Genomic DNA, 16722 nt, shown 5'->3' on the forward strand with positions numbered 1-16722 from the left:
TTAGCGTGATTTTTTTGTAAAAGGCTTGGTTAATTATTATGCATATTTTTCTTAAACTATACCCTAGGGATCTTACGTCGTGCAACAATAAGGACCTACATAATAACACGCCGTGCATCGCTATTCACGAACAGATTTCGACTGTTGGCTTATATACAAACATTTAATTAATATGAATGTAATATGACCTGAAAAAAATTCCTTTATTGCATATTTTTTGTACTATGTATTGTCATTAGGCTCAAGCATTTAACTAAGAATACACAGCAAATTTTTATAAGACAAACACGCAGGAGGATGTGGAAATATAATTTTATAGAGAATATCTCGTCTGCTTAATCAAAGAAACCTGCTGTAATTTACGTATTCAGTTTGATAACCGTTACTTAGCCTGAAAGTAATGTTGTATATTCAGGTACGTGGACACCTACAGAAAGTATAAAATACCTGCAAAATGCACATTATAGAAGTGTTATGCAGAAAATAATTTCAAAGAACACTGTGTGCGTTTGTTTATTTTAGAGCAAAGCAACGACGGGTCATCTGCTTTATTCCCCTATGCTTTACTCATGATAATCCATGAGTGGCAGGCCCAGAACAGTATTGTAATACCTTTATATCACTGATTAGTATTGTAATACCACCTGATTAGCTCCTAGGTTGTCTTACGGAAAACCAAATTTCTACACAACCTGTTGAAACCTGTATAAATTATATTGAAATAGCAGTTACTGGTGTGGAACTGGATTGATAAAACACACCTACCTGAGCAACACTTGCCACAAAGCGGAATCCTGTGAAAACAAGGTAAGGGGCCTCGAAAGTTAAAATAGAGACGCGTAGCAACGAAATTATCCACTCCTTTGTATGATCTAGCAGAAGTGGTTAGATAACTACAGCTGATAGTCAAATACTCTCAGATAAAAATACTACCAAAGTATACAATTAATACTAAATAAAAGTTGTGGAGGAGATCCACATACCAGTCTACACAATGTCAGTCAGTGGAAACTTCAGTTGGGCTACTGAGATCATAGAACTGTGACTAATCCGATTAGACGTGACTCACAGAAGATTTCTTTCCTTCAAAGAAAACCCAGAATAAGTTATATTGAACAATTTTGTTCCTACCTACTCAATGTAATCGGGCTGAATCGTGGGAAACTGTATTATCATAACCAATAAAAAGTAATCGCCCAGCCATGTAACAAAACCTTCACTGAACAAAACAAACAATCGAAACCTGATCGATCGTAGAAGTGAAAAATGGTGGTCAGACTAATTGGTAAAAAGGCTTTATCCTTTTCTGTATGTCATTGAGAAGATTTGTTTGGTTTTGTTTTTAATTTCGCGCAAAACTACACGAGAGTTATCTGTGCTAACCGTCCCTAATTTTGCAGTGTAAGTCTAGAGGGAAGGCAGTTAGTCATCACCATCCACCGCTAACTCCTAGGTTACTCTTTTACCAACGAATAGTGGGATTGACCGTCACATTATAACACCCTTACGGCTGAAAGGACGAGCATGTGTCGAGTTATGGGGATTCGAACCCGCGTGTTGGGAAGAAGAACCAGTCTGAGGACATAGGTATAATGATAAAATGTTTTGTGGATGATCAGTGCAAACCACTCTAACTGGCAATGTTGGCAGGTTAGCAGCCACAAAAAATAAATATTCAGATAAAGGTGATACGTGACATACGATGCTAAGGTCACAAATAGATCTTAAGAAAGGGCATATAATGTCACCTTAATACAATAGTTAGTTTACTGAAAGGGGCTTGAGAAAGCTGAAGAGTACTATGGACACAAAAAAGTTTTATTGTTTTGAGCATTGAACAGCAGTCAATAAGACTGTTGTATACAGAACAATTGTGGAACATGCAAAACCCGTGCCAAAGAGTTTGGATAATATACAAGTTATAGTTGACAAATCTGAGCGACCTGGGTGCAACCTCCTCTCAATATACCATTGCTGAAATGTATGCCATTTTCATAAAGATTATCTATCATGAGACTAAGTAAAGTGTGCAACAGATACACGGCAACCATAAAAATTAAGCCCAAACACCATATGAAAGTCTGCCTAACTTCCATGAGTTTCTGGACAGCTAGATGTACCATGTCAGAACAGGATTGCTTCCACAGAGATGGCTAAAAGAGAAGTGAAATCCTGTGCTATCAACAGGATCTGACAAAGGTTGGAGCAACTCATAGCTTGAGTAACATATGAATTGGAAATAATTTCTAAAGCGGTAATCCCATCCTAATAAAATGCATCCATTACCAAAGCCTAAAAGTGATGACTGAAGACCAAATTAGTAGTTGGGTGTTATAATGAGTGGCCAACATACCATACAGTGTTTCAAAATGCATCCATTACCAAAGCCTAAGAGTGATGACTGAAGACCAAATTACTAGTTGGGTGTTATAATGAGTGGCCAACATACCATACAGTGTTTCAAAATGCATCCATTACCAAAGCCTAAAAGTGATGACTGAAGACCAAATTACTAGTTGGGTGTTATAATGAGTGGCCAACATACCATACAGTGTTTCAAAATGCATCCATTACCAAAGCCTAAGAGTGATGACTGAAGACCAAATTAGTAGTTGGGTGTTATAATGAGTGGCCAACATACCATACAGTGTTTCAAAATGCATCCATTACCAAAGCCTAAGAGTGATGACTGAAGACCAAATTACTAGTTGGGTGTTATAATGAGTGGCCAACATACCATACAGTGTTTCAAAATGCATCCATTACCAAAGCCTAAGAGTGATGACTGAAGACCAAATTAGTAGTTGGGTGTTATAATGAGTGGCCAACATACCATACAGTGTTTCAAAATGCATCCATTACCAAAGCCTAAGAGTGATGACTGAAGACCAAATTACTAGTTGGGTGTTATAATGAGTGGCCAACATACCATACAGTGTTTCAAAATGCATCCATTACCAAAGCCTAAAAGTGATGACTGAAGACCAAATTATTAGTAGTTGGGTGTTATAATGAGTGGCCAACATACCATACAGTGTTTCAAGAAAGAGCCAATCCAACATAAAACTTTGCAAGTTAGCATCTATTCTGTGAGAAGAATATGGCTGAGGTGGGACAACTAATCTGCTACTGCAATTATTACCTGTGTAATATGGCAAGCTAATAGGGTGATATGACAGGAATAATCCTGATAAAGAATATTCAGTGTTTGAAAACAAGGAGCCCTGGATGACCAAATGTCCTTTGATGGAGAAAGCAAGATACTACTGTGGAATTGTCAGAGTGAAGCCTTAAGATGTTCCTTTTAATAATCCCAAACCATAAGGCTTCACTGTTTGAAGAGTAAGAAAGATTAAAACATTGTGTAGGTAAGCTTTGCTATCTGCTGTAGACCATGGGATTCCTGACTTTTGAGATATGTACTCCAACTCTTCAACAAAAATTTTGTAAAGATATGATCTGTTGATAAGATTGGAACAGAGGAACCCATACTCAGTATTGCTCCAATCCACTCTTTAAGATCAAATAAAGATCCTAAGTGAAAAAACTGAAGAATCCACTGAATAAAAATGTATGAAAACAACATATTGGATGTTAGAGGTGCAAGTCTGCAGACATATCCTTCTCCTATCAATGGACATTATTCTATTCAGGTGAACTACCAACTTCACCTGAGGAACTCTAATTATCAGGAGCATATGTAGTATCCGAGTTGAAATGTATGTCCACCTGGCAGTGGTAGGCTAAATTACATAGTCCTGACAACCATGGCAGTTAAATCTTAGCTGTTCCCTCTCGTAACTCAGCAGTAGCATCCTCCCTGCAAGAGCCACAATGTTTGTGAATGGAGAAAAAGTAAACTTTCGTGGATAGACCTTACAGTCTTGTAGTAAGTGTAGGCTTAAGAGCCATAAAGGAAAGACTTCAAACATCACACTCAATGCACCAACTAAATAAAACAGCTTAGAAGCAGCTGATCCCAAAGTGGCCTACCTTTTGATGTCTTGTAAATACTGTTATGATTACAGTTGTTAGGTAAGTTTTTGTATTATAGCACAACAACACTGAGCCAATTAATATGTTACTGGTAGGGAATCAAACCCTAGACTTCAACATTGCAAGTTAAATTGCAAGATAAATATACTAATGCCCCACATTTGGCAGAGAACCTAACAGAATAAATGCATGCGCTGGAAAAAGCTAATCGAAATTCTCTCCAGAATATCCAAGATCACCTGTAATTGCAACTTCAGAGACTCCTGGAGAAACATCACAGAATAAAATGTGTGTGTCCATCTCATTGACAATCTTAACTAAGAGTGACCTCTTCCTAGAACATGATGGTGGGTAAAATAAAATCATGCGCCCAGCTAACTAATAATTGATTGAATACTTGCTGTAAAATTCGAATCAATGCTGTAAGTGTAGCTACCAGTTTGATGGCACGTTTTTTTTTTTATTCCTTTAAGTCGCATGCTCAATCCTTTTCTCGCCACGTTTTTTTTTTTTCTTTCCTGTATCGAAAGTGTTTTTGAATCGATATCATGACTTTTTTTCAAAACACACAAACAAACCACAAGTAAGAAAGTGACACTTGATACTGGTCAGCTTTAGGATGGCAACACTATTATTCTGAATATCACATAGCCAACCATATTCTTTAAAATATACAGTGGCAGTTTTCCTCTTTAATACAGTGTAAACAGCTTTCTTTATAGTAAGCAATGGAATATATATTAACAGTTTCTTGTAATTACCTGCATGCACTCAGTACAGCTGTATAAAGCATCATTAATTAGGCCAATTGCTTAAGCTTGTGTCATTTGCTGCTATAAGCTCTTTAATTATTAGAATTTAATAAAATTGGCCAAACTTATGCTTGAAAGTTAGCAATGAATAATGAACAATAACTGCCCACCTGTACGACTCTGAATAATTAACAATAACCGCCCACCTGTACGACTCTGAATAATGAACAATAACCGCCCACCTGTACTACTCTGAATAATGAACAATAACCGCCCACCTGTACGACTCTGAATAATGAACAATAACCGCCCACCTGTACGACTGAATAATTAACAATAACTGCCCACCTGTATGACTCTTTTGAAAACTTCAACTAGAAATTGCTAGTCTAGTTTGCATGGTCTAAAAATGGTTGTATTTCTTTCTGTACATCCATTTACAGCATAGCTTTCCTGCTCTAAATCAGCTGTTCTTAATGTGAATAACCAAAAACTCAAAACAGCCCACTGTTACTCCTGAAGCTATAGTGAAAATGTCAGATAGCTCACATGACTTTCTGGGTAGATGTATGTAAAATACTTGGTTAATTTAAGCTTTTTCTTTTTTGTTGTTGTTGAATAACTTTGTGCAAATTACTTATACTTACACTGAATGAGACTCTTAACTGCAGGTTGTCGAGATCTACAAGTTTAACAAATTTGAACTAAATCCATAAACAATAAGTATGATGTTCTATCAAATAAAGTTTTTGTACTATTGGTGAGATGAAGATAAAAAGGAAGAAACTCAGTCAAAACTGAAGATATTTTTATCTCGGGTATTTATTAAATAACTGCCTTAATTTAGTATGTGACGTACGAGTTCAATATAGCACATTTACTGGAAATACGTGATAGTTTGGATTACCATGGTTGGAGTGGAACTACACTATCACCTGTGTTAATAATATGCAGCATGTTTTGGCTGCACGACACACTGCTGTGGGTATTTATATAAATCAGTTCACAAATATTTATGTCCATCAATATAATATCATTGGCAAAAACTGAGTTCAGATCAAACCCTTCATGTATTGGATGATTTGTAACATTTAATCTACATGTCGAATGTTTCATGTAGGAAGTAACAAATAAATCATGGATAACATTAATATTGCCAACAACTAAAATTGTGTTTAAATATATATTCACCAACACACATACAACTGTCTAAAGATTTTGTAATTTTTAGTGTTATATATATTCTTAATATTTACAGTGTTATATATTTTTCCTTGAACTTTAATGTCACAATAATTGCATTAATTTAAATGATTTTTACTGTGAGTGACTTAAAGTTTGTGAATTAAATAGATGTTTATATAATTATGAATGTTTGCTAGACTTGCATGGCTCCTATAAAAACCTGACCAGTTTTATTGTTATACTTTGCTTCTTAGACAAGCACTTCATTTTGTTGTTTTGTTCTCATAAAAATCTCATTACAGTAAAAAAACTATATACACATGTACTTCAGTTACACATGGTAAGAAACATTTAAATTTTAAATAAATGCAACAATTGTTATGTTAAAGTTCAAGGAAAAATAAATAACTGTATAAATTTTAAAAAGTATGAGTGTAAATATTTCATATATATATATAAAACCATAAGAATTAAAATTACATAACACTACATACTAAATAATGTAAAACACTGCAAATGTTAAAAATATATAATATGAAAAAAAATTACAAAAGCTTTAGACATTTGTCCTTTGGACAAATTTTTTTTTCTGGGCATTTGGAGATATGAATATCTTACTCTTTGAATCAACAGTTTCAATTATGATTATCCATATTTCCAATCAATAAGTATAAATTATATAGAAAACAAAACACTGATCCTGTCCTTGAAATAACAAATCTTTATTTATGAAAACACTTAAGCATCTATTAAACATTTATCATCATGTTTACTATCACATAAAAATATGCATATTTAAATAATACATAAAATATACAGTCACCTAATCACACACATTACAAACTATCAACAAATTAAATTATTGAAATTTCCTATCAATACCTTTCAAAGATTAATTTTGTTTTTACTTATAACTGTTTAGATTTAACTTCTGTTTTTTTTGTCAAATATTTATTTTTAACACATTAACTTTGAATTTTCCAATCTAAGTCTATCTTGCAATAAAGGCTTACTATACATATAAATTTTTAACAACTAGAAATATTAAATTAGAGAAACATTAAACAGTTTCAGTGCATATACTGCAAATTAAAGTTGACCAGAATTCTAATGCATATAAGTTATCTATAACACAAACTAATTCTACACAAATAAGAGAAATAAGTTGTTTAAGAATAAAACCTCAATATACATGATTCATTGTAAACATTCCCACAGATTGAACACACTCATGCACAACATTAGCAATGTATACAAAATGCAACATCTGTTATAATAACACTTATAAAACAATATTGCAAAAAATTACTTTTTTAATGACCCAGTTGTCTAAGATGAAAAAAACTTGAAAGATGTTACACAATTTTACAATCCTGCCTTCACTTTCAGATATAAATACAGTTACTGATATACAGTGAACTTGATACAGCTTAAAACACTGAAAACAGCAGTATATATTCTGCATTATACTTACATGAAAAAAAGTAAAATGTTATATTTATACTCAATGTTGATTCAAAGAATGTGTTAACTTCAATAAATATTATGTTTACTACAAATATGAATATGTTTATGACTCAAAGAGCCATCTAAGCAAATAAAAATTTATCATGAACAACCTATGTTCAGCAACATTTACAAGAATATGTGGTTGAATTTAATCATGGTGTAAGTAATAAAGAATCTGACTTAGATAGCTGCTTATATTCAACACAAATAAAATAAGGATCTTTGTATAACCAATTATATTTACCATGTATCAGAAGGAAGTTAAGTAATTGTCAGACAGAGAAATATTTTAAATTTATGAAATATGTCATGAATTCAGGATTGTTAGTGTTACAACAAAACTGTTGCAGTTTATAATCTTTAACAATAAAAATGAGGATTTGCAAAAAGGGGTCTAAAGAAAGTTCATTATTACAAAGTTTCTTTTAACTTTATTAACTTGAAGACTAATGACTGAAATTCTAACCTTACTGTTTGTTGTTTATACATAAACAGTACACAAGTGGTATTAATATCATACTGATCTAGTTCATTATCTGTTGATAATAAACTTACATAAAACTTTGATTAAAACCTATAAACTACTTACAACAACAACTGTGGTGGTAAAAAGAGAGTTGAAACAAAATATACATACAAATTACTGGAGTTTATTTCATATATTGAAATGACAGAAATTGAGTGCAAAATTCTACAAACAATAATATCTAATAATCAAGAGACTACAAACCTGGTTAATGTAGCTAAATATTGTGATTAAAGGGTCAACAATTAATAATGGGGTTTATAATACTAAGCTACATTACAGTAACTAGACATTAGAATCCTGATTATTTTAATGTAATTAAACTTTGTAATTAAAGAGACCATAATTAATAATGGGTTTTATAAATAATCAATGTTATTGGAATGTAACTAAACACTGATATTAAGAAATCTATAATGAGTGAAGGGTTTTATTTTGCTGTGATACACTACAGTAACTAGGCACTAGACAACTGGTTATTTTAACATAATAGAAAAATATATGTACAAAAGGCTGGTTTGGGTTGAGAAAATTTCTTTAAAGAGGAATAAACAGCGTTTCGACCTTGTTTGGTCCTCTACATAAAAAATTTTCTCAACCCAAACCAGAGTTTTTACATATATATTTTTCTCTACAAGTGGGTTTGCTTGTCATCACTGATTAACATAACAGAAATGTTGAAGTTAAAATTCTATAGTAAATGCTTCTTATAAATTTATTCTCTGAACACAGGTTGTACAGTGTATAAATACTTACCTGTACATCTCAGTGTTTTCAGACTTTGTTATTGATAGCATTATAAATATCATCAAAGACATAACATATATATATATATCTTTGGTGATGCCAGAGATTCTAGTTGAACATCTTAACACAGGTAAAACTACTTTCAAGTTCATCAGATCATTTTTATTTGTGTTTACAATAATTTAATATAAGGTTTAATATCATTCCTACAATTACTTTAAACTTTAAAAAAAGAGTACTTCTGAAGTGATATATGTTGTTTTTGTGACGAACCATGATGAATATTTTATGTTCGTGTTCTCATAAGTGAAGACAAGAAGTACACAAAAACTAATTATAACAACAAATGTAATTAACAATATGAGAACAACCATAATAAAATATCTCTAAATATGATAAAAAACAAGAGAACTTACATGGAGAAAATGAATTAAACTATGGGTAAACTCAACAATATAAGAATACAGTAAAAAATAAATTAAAATGTTGTAATACATGTTGAACAATGTCTATGACAAACTTACATTATGATATCAAATACTGTAATACATACTAGTATAATATTACAAATGAAAATATCAACTGATAATTACAAAAAACACAATAATTTAACTTCTAGAAGAACACAAATAATGATAAAGAAGAATTTTTGTCAGTTTTGTGTTTCTGATCACGTCTTCTTATACAGCTACTGTGAAAACTCAACTATCTTACCTTATATAAAACTATCTTGTCCAGCCACAGCTACTACTTAACAACTGCCTTTTCTTGTTACGTTGTACTCATGTTATCAGTTAATATCAGTGCATCTCAACCATCTGGTAAAGTTATTGCTATGTCTTATCTATTATTTCTTATTGTTGTTGTTATATTGTAACTGTATTGTAATTAATATTTATATACTATATGGGTCACTGTTACACCTTAACCATGTTCTACAGTCACTGTTCCATCTGAATCATGTTCTACAGTCACTGTTACATCCAAACTATGTTCTACAGTCACTGTTCCATCTGAATCATGTTCTACAGTCACTGTTCCATCTGAATCATGTTCTACAGTCACTGTTACATCCAAACTATGTTCTATAGTCACTGTAACATCCAAACTATGTTCTACAGTCACTGTTACATCCAAACTATGTTCTACAGTCACTGTTACATCCAAACTATGTTCTACAGTCACTGTTACATCCAAACTATGTTCTACAGTCACTGTTACATCCAAACTATGTTCTACAGTCACTGTTACATCCAAACTATGTTCTATAGTCACAGTTACATCCAAACTATGTTCTATAGTCACTGTTACATCCAAACTATGTTCTATAGTCACAGTTACATCCAAACTATGTTCTATAGTCACTGTAACATCTCAAACATCTTTTATATTTATTTTTACATCTCAGTCACCTTCTACATTCACATAACACAAGAACTGTTAAAATAGATTTAGCTGACACTGTGTAATAACAAAATATGCATCAATGTATAACACATGAATTCTTAAAACAATTTTAGCTGATACTATAGTCATTGTTACATCTCAGTCATCCTTTATAACTCAACCATTTTACAGTTAATTACAAACATTATTTTAATCACTGTTACATTTCAGTCATCACTTACAGTCACTGTTAAAACTCAACCATCTTACCAGACCACTGTTACATTTCAGTCATCACTTACAGTCACTGTTACGACTCAACCATCTTACCAGACCACTGTTACATTTCAGTCATCATCTACAGTCACTGTTACAACTCAACCATCTTACCAGACCACTGTCACATTTCAGTCATCACTTACAGTCACTGTTACGACTCAACCATCTTACCAGACCACTGTTACATTTCAGTCATCATCTACAGTCACTGTTACAACTCAACCATCTCACCAGACCACTGTCACATTTCAGTTATCACTTACAGTCACTGTTACAACTCAACCATCTTACCAGACCACTGTCACATTTCAGTCATCACTTACAGTCACTCTTACAACTCAACCATCTTACCAGACCACTGTTACATTTCAGTCATCACTTACAGTCACTCTTACAACTCAACCATCTCACCAGACCACTGTCACATTTCAGTCATCACTTACAGTCACTCTTACAACTCAACCATCTTACCAGACCACTGTTACATTTCAGTCATCATCTACAGTCACTATTACAACTCAACCATCTTACCAGACCACTGTCACATTTCAGTCATCACTTACAGTCACTCTTACAACTCAACCATCTCACCAGACCACTGTCACATTTCAGTCATCATCTACAGTCACTCTTACAACTCAACCATCTTACCAGACCACTGTTACATTTCAGTCATCACTTACAGTCACTCTTACAACTCAACCATCTCACCAGACCACTGTCACATTTCAGTCATCATCTACAGTCACTCTTACGACTCAACCATCTTACCAGACCACTGTTACATTTCAGTCATCACTTACAGTCACTGTTACGACTCAACCATCTTACCAGACCACTGTCACATTTCAGTCATCATTTACAGTCAGTGTTACAACTCAACCATCTTACCATACCACTGTTACAACTCAACCATCTTACCAGATCACTGTCACATTTCAGTCATCATCTACAGTCACTGTTACAACTCAACAATCTTACTAGACCACTGTTACATTTCAGAAGTGTTATTTAAGTATTATTACAACTAAACTACCATCTTATCTGATTACAATTATGTCTCAACTATCTTATCTAACTATTCACTGTAACTGTCTTCATAACTATAATGTTATGAAACAAGATCCTTAAAAAATTGCATCTTGAACTAAAACAACAAAGACATATCGTCTACAAGAGCTCTCACTATTAGACCAAACCTGAATTTTTTTACTTTTGATGCAAAACTTTTATCAACCATTTGGTTTCACTGACACAGATCTAAGTTTTCTTAAAACTTTTATCAACTATTTAGCTTCACTGGTACAGGTCTAATTTTCCTTACAAATTCATCAACTAAGTAAGTTTTAATAAAATATTGTTACTGTATTTCAGTGTTTTCAAAATGTTTTTGGTATTAAGAAGTTGAGGTGTTTACTGGAGTAACTTATAAAATATTGACTTTATATGACTGATCAATAACTTAAGAAGAGATACTATAGAAACATGTTTTCTACAATAAATATAACTGAGCTTTTAAATTTGTTAATTTAATACTGTGTTAGCTCCTATACACAAGTAAGAACAATTTTCTTACATCTAAAACTAATATAAAACACTAGAACTAATGTTCTTTCAACAACCAAGTTATAAACATGTAAAGAACTTTACAAAGATATTAAAACAATAAAGTGTCAAGTGGAATTATTTACACAATTTACTTCAATTGATTGAGCTACAAAAAGTTTTGTGGAAATAGGAGGTTGTTTCAAACAACCAAACTTAAATATTAAGAAACATACACAGGTGTATAGACTGGATACACAGGTGTATAGACTGGATACATAGGTGTATAGACTGGATACACAGGTGTATAGACTGGATACACAGGTGTATAGACTGGATACACAGGTGTATAGACTGGAGTTAATCAAGTGCACATAAAGTTATCAGGATGCAGAGATAAACCTTGTTTTATTATTAATTAAACAGCTTTGACACATAGTTCTGGATATTTTTCATGATAATTAATTTATTAATAAGTTTAAATATACCATAACCTAATGAAAGAGACAAATTACATTTGTTTCTTTGCAGTCTTTCTCTTCTTAAAACTACACAGCACATTAGATAACTTCTAATGCCTTGATAAAACAACATATCTTATAGGCAATTAATATAAATATGGTATAAATGTTCTTATACCTCACAAAAATAAGCCAGGTTGCAATTACTTATTTTCTAGCAAGTCTAGCATTTTATAGGACAGTAAAATACTCAATATGTGGTTTTCACAAACTGCTAATCTTAAAATCTGACTTAGTAAATGTGACTTGTGTAATATATGTTATTTTCAGTGATAGTATGTGCATGCGATCTGACTATTATTAAACAGACTACTGATGTTAACAAGTAATACATGTATGTGCTGCCAGTACATTTAAATAGCTGCTTAAATTTACGTAGTTTAATTGGACAACTTTTGGCATGGCAGTGTTTACATATGTACTTACTCTCAACATTAGCTTACTGACATTTCTTGATGCTTATTACTTCTAAACAGCTCGAAGCATCCGTCATCACTGGCAATGGTTTGTCTTCCTTACTTCTTGAAGGCTGAGAAACCTTACAACTTTTAGAATTCGATCTTTTCCTAACAGGTTTCTTCACAAGTCGAGAGCCACGTTGAAGATGCTTGGCTAAGGCTCCCACTTCACTGTTTTTTATTGAAGATTGGGGATTTTTGTCTACTGAACTTGAAACCAAAGGAGGCAGGGATGCTTGAAACTTACCAAAAGTTGTTCCTAGGACTACTGTCGAAGCTTCTAATTGTAAAACACCATGAAAACATTGAGGAGAGAGCTGAACTGTGTTTGATGTAATACCTCCATTTGAAACTGGAGTTTTACCTGATGAAAATTAGAAAACAAAGTTTTTATAATAGAACTTTAAATAGATGTTTTGGGACAGATTATTTTATTACTAAATCTTTACATACAATATCAATAAAATGAAGATAATTTCATTGCTTCACGACAAATAATTCTGAAAAACATACTTAAATCAAGAATATTTGAATGAGAGCACAAGTTAACATCTTCTAACAGTTAGAATTTATTTCCAACAACTGTTAACACCCAAAGCTATCTTAATCTTGATTTCCTTCTAAGCATAATTAAAAATTTGAACAGCAAACCAGTCTTTCATGCTCCTTCATTTTTGTTCCATTTCAGTAACATGGTCTGCTCATGTGACTACCCTCAACCAATCATACCATGCCACATGTACTACCAAGACAGCACTTTTCAGACTTGGCAGATATGAGCCAGACATGGTGGGGAGGAAGGGTGAGAAGTGGGTGATTGAAGGTAAGTACCTATTGGAAATACATTCTGTGTTTTAGAAAATGTTAACTTCTGAAATGATACTGTACTCTTTCACCCAAAGCCAGAATTCCACATTGCAAAGGTGGAGGAGCTGGTGAAAGTGCAAAAGTAGCCAAAGAATTGGAAAACTACAGCTGTGAAAGAACATGTGTGGCCCAGCTATGAAAGGAGGCACACCTTTAGGGTATCACACTATTTTTGGAACAGGTATGTTCTTCACCCAGTAACAAATACAATATGACACACAGGGCAGAACTTAATAATTAAGCACCATGTCAAGAAAGATTACACCAACAGACAACAGATAGTATGTGAGATATCCACATTTGTAATAAGCGTGAGCATATGACACAATTATAGTTAAATTTGAAGGTGCTTACAATCTGATAAGAATATGTGGCTAGGGTTAAAGGGCTGTATATAAATGGGCCACGTGCAGCCTTTCTAAGAAAAACCAATGGTGGAAGTGCTTCACATAAGATTGTAAGGTCAACAAGTATTGTACACCAAGGCAAAAATTATCCAGGGACAACATCTTGGATATATATTAAGATAGCCATAGTTCTTCAGTTGAAGAACTCTGTATAGTATTTTTTCATTTTATATATAGTATGTAACAGATTGTGTGAACAACAAGTGCAGTTAGACCAGGAAAAAAATGTCTGGGGAAACACCATGAAGAAAAGGGAGAATATACACTGGAGAGTCCAGAAGAACAACACACTGGACATAATGTAATGAGTGTCTCCAGAAGAACAACACACTGGACATAATGTAATGGGTGTCTCCAGAAGAACAACACACTGGACATAATGTAATGGGTGTCTCCAGAAGAACAACACACTGGACATAATGTTAATGGGTGTCTCCAGAAGAACAACCCACTGAACATAATGTTAATGGGTGTCTCCAGAAGAACAACCCACTGAACATAATGTTAATGGGTGTCTCCAGAAGAACAACCCACTGGACATAATGTTAATGGGTGTCTCCAGAAGAACAACCCACTGGACAATGTTAATGGGTGTCTTCAGAAGAACAACCCACTGGACAATGTTAATGGGTGTCTTCAGAAGAACAACCCACTGGACATAATGTTAATGGGTGTCTCCAGAAGAACAACCCACTGGACATAATGTTAATGGGTGTCTCCAGAAGAACAACCCACTGGACATAATGTTAATGGGTGTCTCCAGAAGAACAACCCACTGGACATAATGTTAATGGGTGTCTCCAGAAGAACAACCCACTGGACAATGTTAATGGGTGTCTCCAGAAGAACAACCCACTGGACATAATGTTAATGGGTGTCTCCAGAAGAACAACACACTGGACATAATGTAATGGGTGTCTCCAGAAGAACAACACACTGGACATAATGTAATGGGTGTCTCCAGAAGAACAACACACTGGACATAATGTTAATGGGTGTCTCCAGAAGAACAACCCACTGGACATAATGTTAATGGGTGTCTCCAGAAGAACAACCCACTGGACATAATGTTAATGGGTGTCTCCAGAAGAACAACCCACTGGACAATGTTAATGGGTGTCTTCAGAAGAACAACCCACTGGACAATGTTAATGGGTGTCTTCAGAAGAACAACCCACTGGACAATGTTAATGGGTGTCTTCAGAAGAACAACCCACTGGACAATGTTAATGGGTGTCTTCAGAAGAACAACCCACTGGACAATGTTAATGGGTGTCTTCAGAAGAACAACCCACTGGACAATGTTAATGGGTGTCTTCAGAAGAACAACCCACTGGACATAATGTTAATGTGTGTCTCCAGAAGAACAACCCACTGGACATAATGTTAATGGGTGTCTCCAGAAGAACAACCCACTGGACATAATGTTAATGGGTGTCTCCAGAAGAACAACCCACTGGACATAATGTTAATGGGTGTCTCCAGAAGAACAACCCACTGGACATAATGTTAATGGGTGTCTCCAGAAGAACAACCCACTGAGCATAATGTAATGGGTGTCTCCAGAAGAACAACCCACTGGACATAATGTTATGGGTGTCTGTGATTCCCTGTTTTGAAAAGCAGAAAGACCCCATTAGTAAGAATCATGGATCAGTAGGGATGGGTAAAAATACCCACCTGTTTTACCCATGAAGTCCATGAGGGATAGACCTTTTTATATATGATACAATAAGAAAAAAATACATTCAGATATAGATATATGCACACCCCCAGATAAGTGGCCTGTGGTCTTACAGAAAGACTTCATCTCCACAGTGAGTTCATGGAAGTATGCATAGTTAGTATCAAGATATAATATTTAGCATACCTCACCAGGTGAAATCTTATGTAATATTATATTGATTTACCTTATGCAAAGGCAAACAGATGTGTGTTGTGCAGATAGAAAGCAAGAATGAATTGGGAGCTGTCCACATAACAGCCTGAATGATCTTCTCCAAAAAGCAAAGGTTGTGAGCAGCTAAAGAGATAGATGACAAAGTTGGTGTGAAGAAACATGATAGAGATGGTGGCCAATCCATGGACAAATCAGAATATGAGTTGATGAGCCTAACCAGTGAATGTAATACGTGAAAGATCACAGAAAACAGAGGAATTCCACGGAGATGATCTGGATCCTAATGGGAAAAGAAAGGAAAGGGAATAGGAGAAAAGGTTCAACAGCTATCTTGGGCAGCCAATATCCTAGAAAGGAAGGCCCAATTCAGATAGAGGAAAACATATGAGAAATGGTAGATGATGTGAGAAACATTAATGGCATAAATATTAGAATGAGAACAACCATATGCCAGGATGGGGAAGAAATGGGTCTTAGAGAAAAAAATGTACAAGGATGCTGGACAAGAGCAAATCCCAGAGCTGAGACATGAGACAAGACAAAACTCACACATGAAGCTGTAATGTGGTGATGTTAGGATAAAAAATGTCCAAATGTGGTTCTTGAAGAAATTATCAGCATAGACATAAAGGGTGCACTTCGTG

General features: G+C 34.1%; 1 pseudogene across 1 annotated transcript in view; it reads right to left on the minus strand.

The window, feature by feature from the left end:
• Positions 1-6634: 6634 nt before the first annotated feature.
• LOC143230091 (uncharacterized) overlaps positions 6635-16722 on the minus strand; it is a 41207-nt pseudogene continuing 31119 nt past the window's right edge. Inside the window, exon 13 of the transcript XR_013016229.1 lies at positions 6635-13268. The product of XR_013016229.1 is annotated as an uncharacterized LOC143230091 (transcript). The remainder of the gene's footprint in view (positions 13269-16722) is intronic.

Source organism: Tachypleus tridentatus, chromosome 10, assembly GCF_004210375.1.
Source record: "Tachypleus tridentatus isolate NWPU-2018 chromosome 10, ASM421037v1, whole genome shotgun sequence".
Classification (NCBI taxonomy): Eukaryota; Metazoa; Arthropoda; class Merostomata; order Xiphosura; family Limulidae; genus Tachypleus; species Tachypleus tridentatus.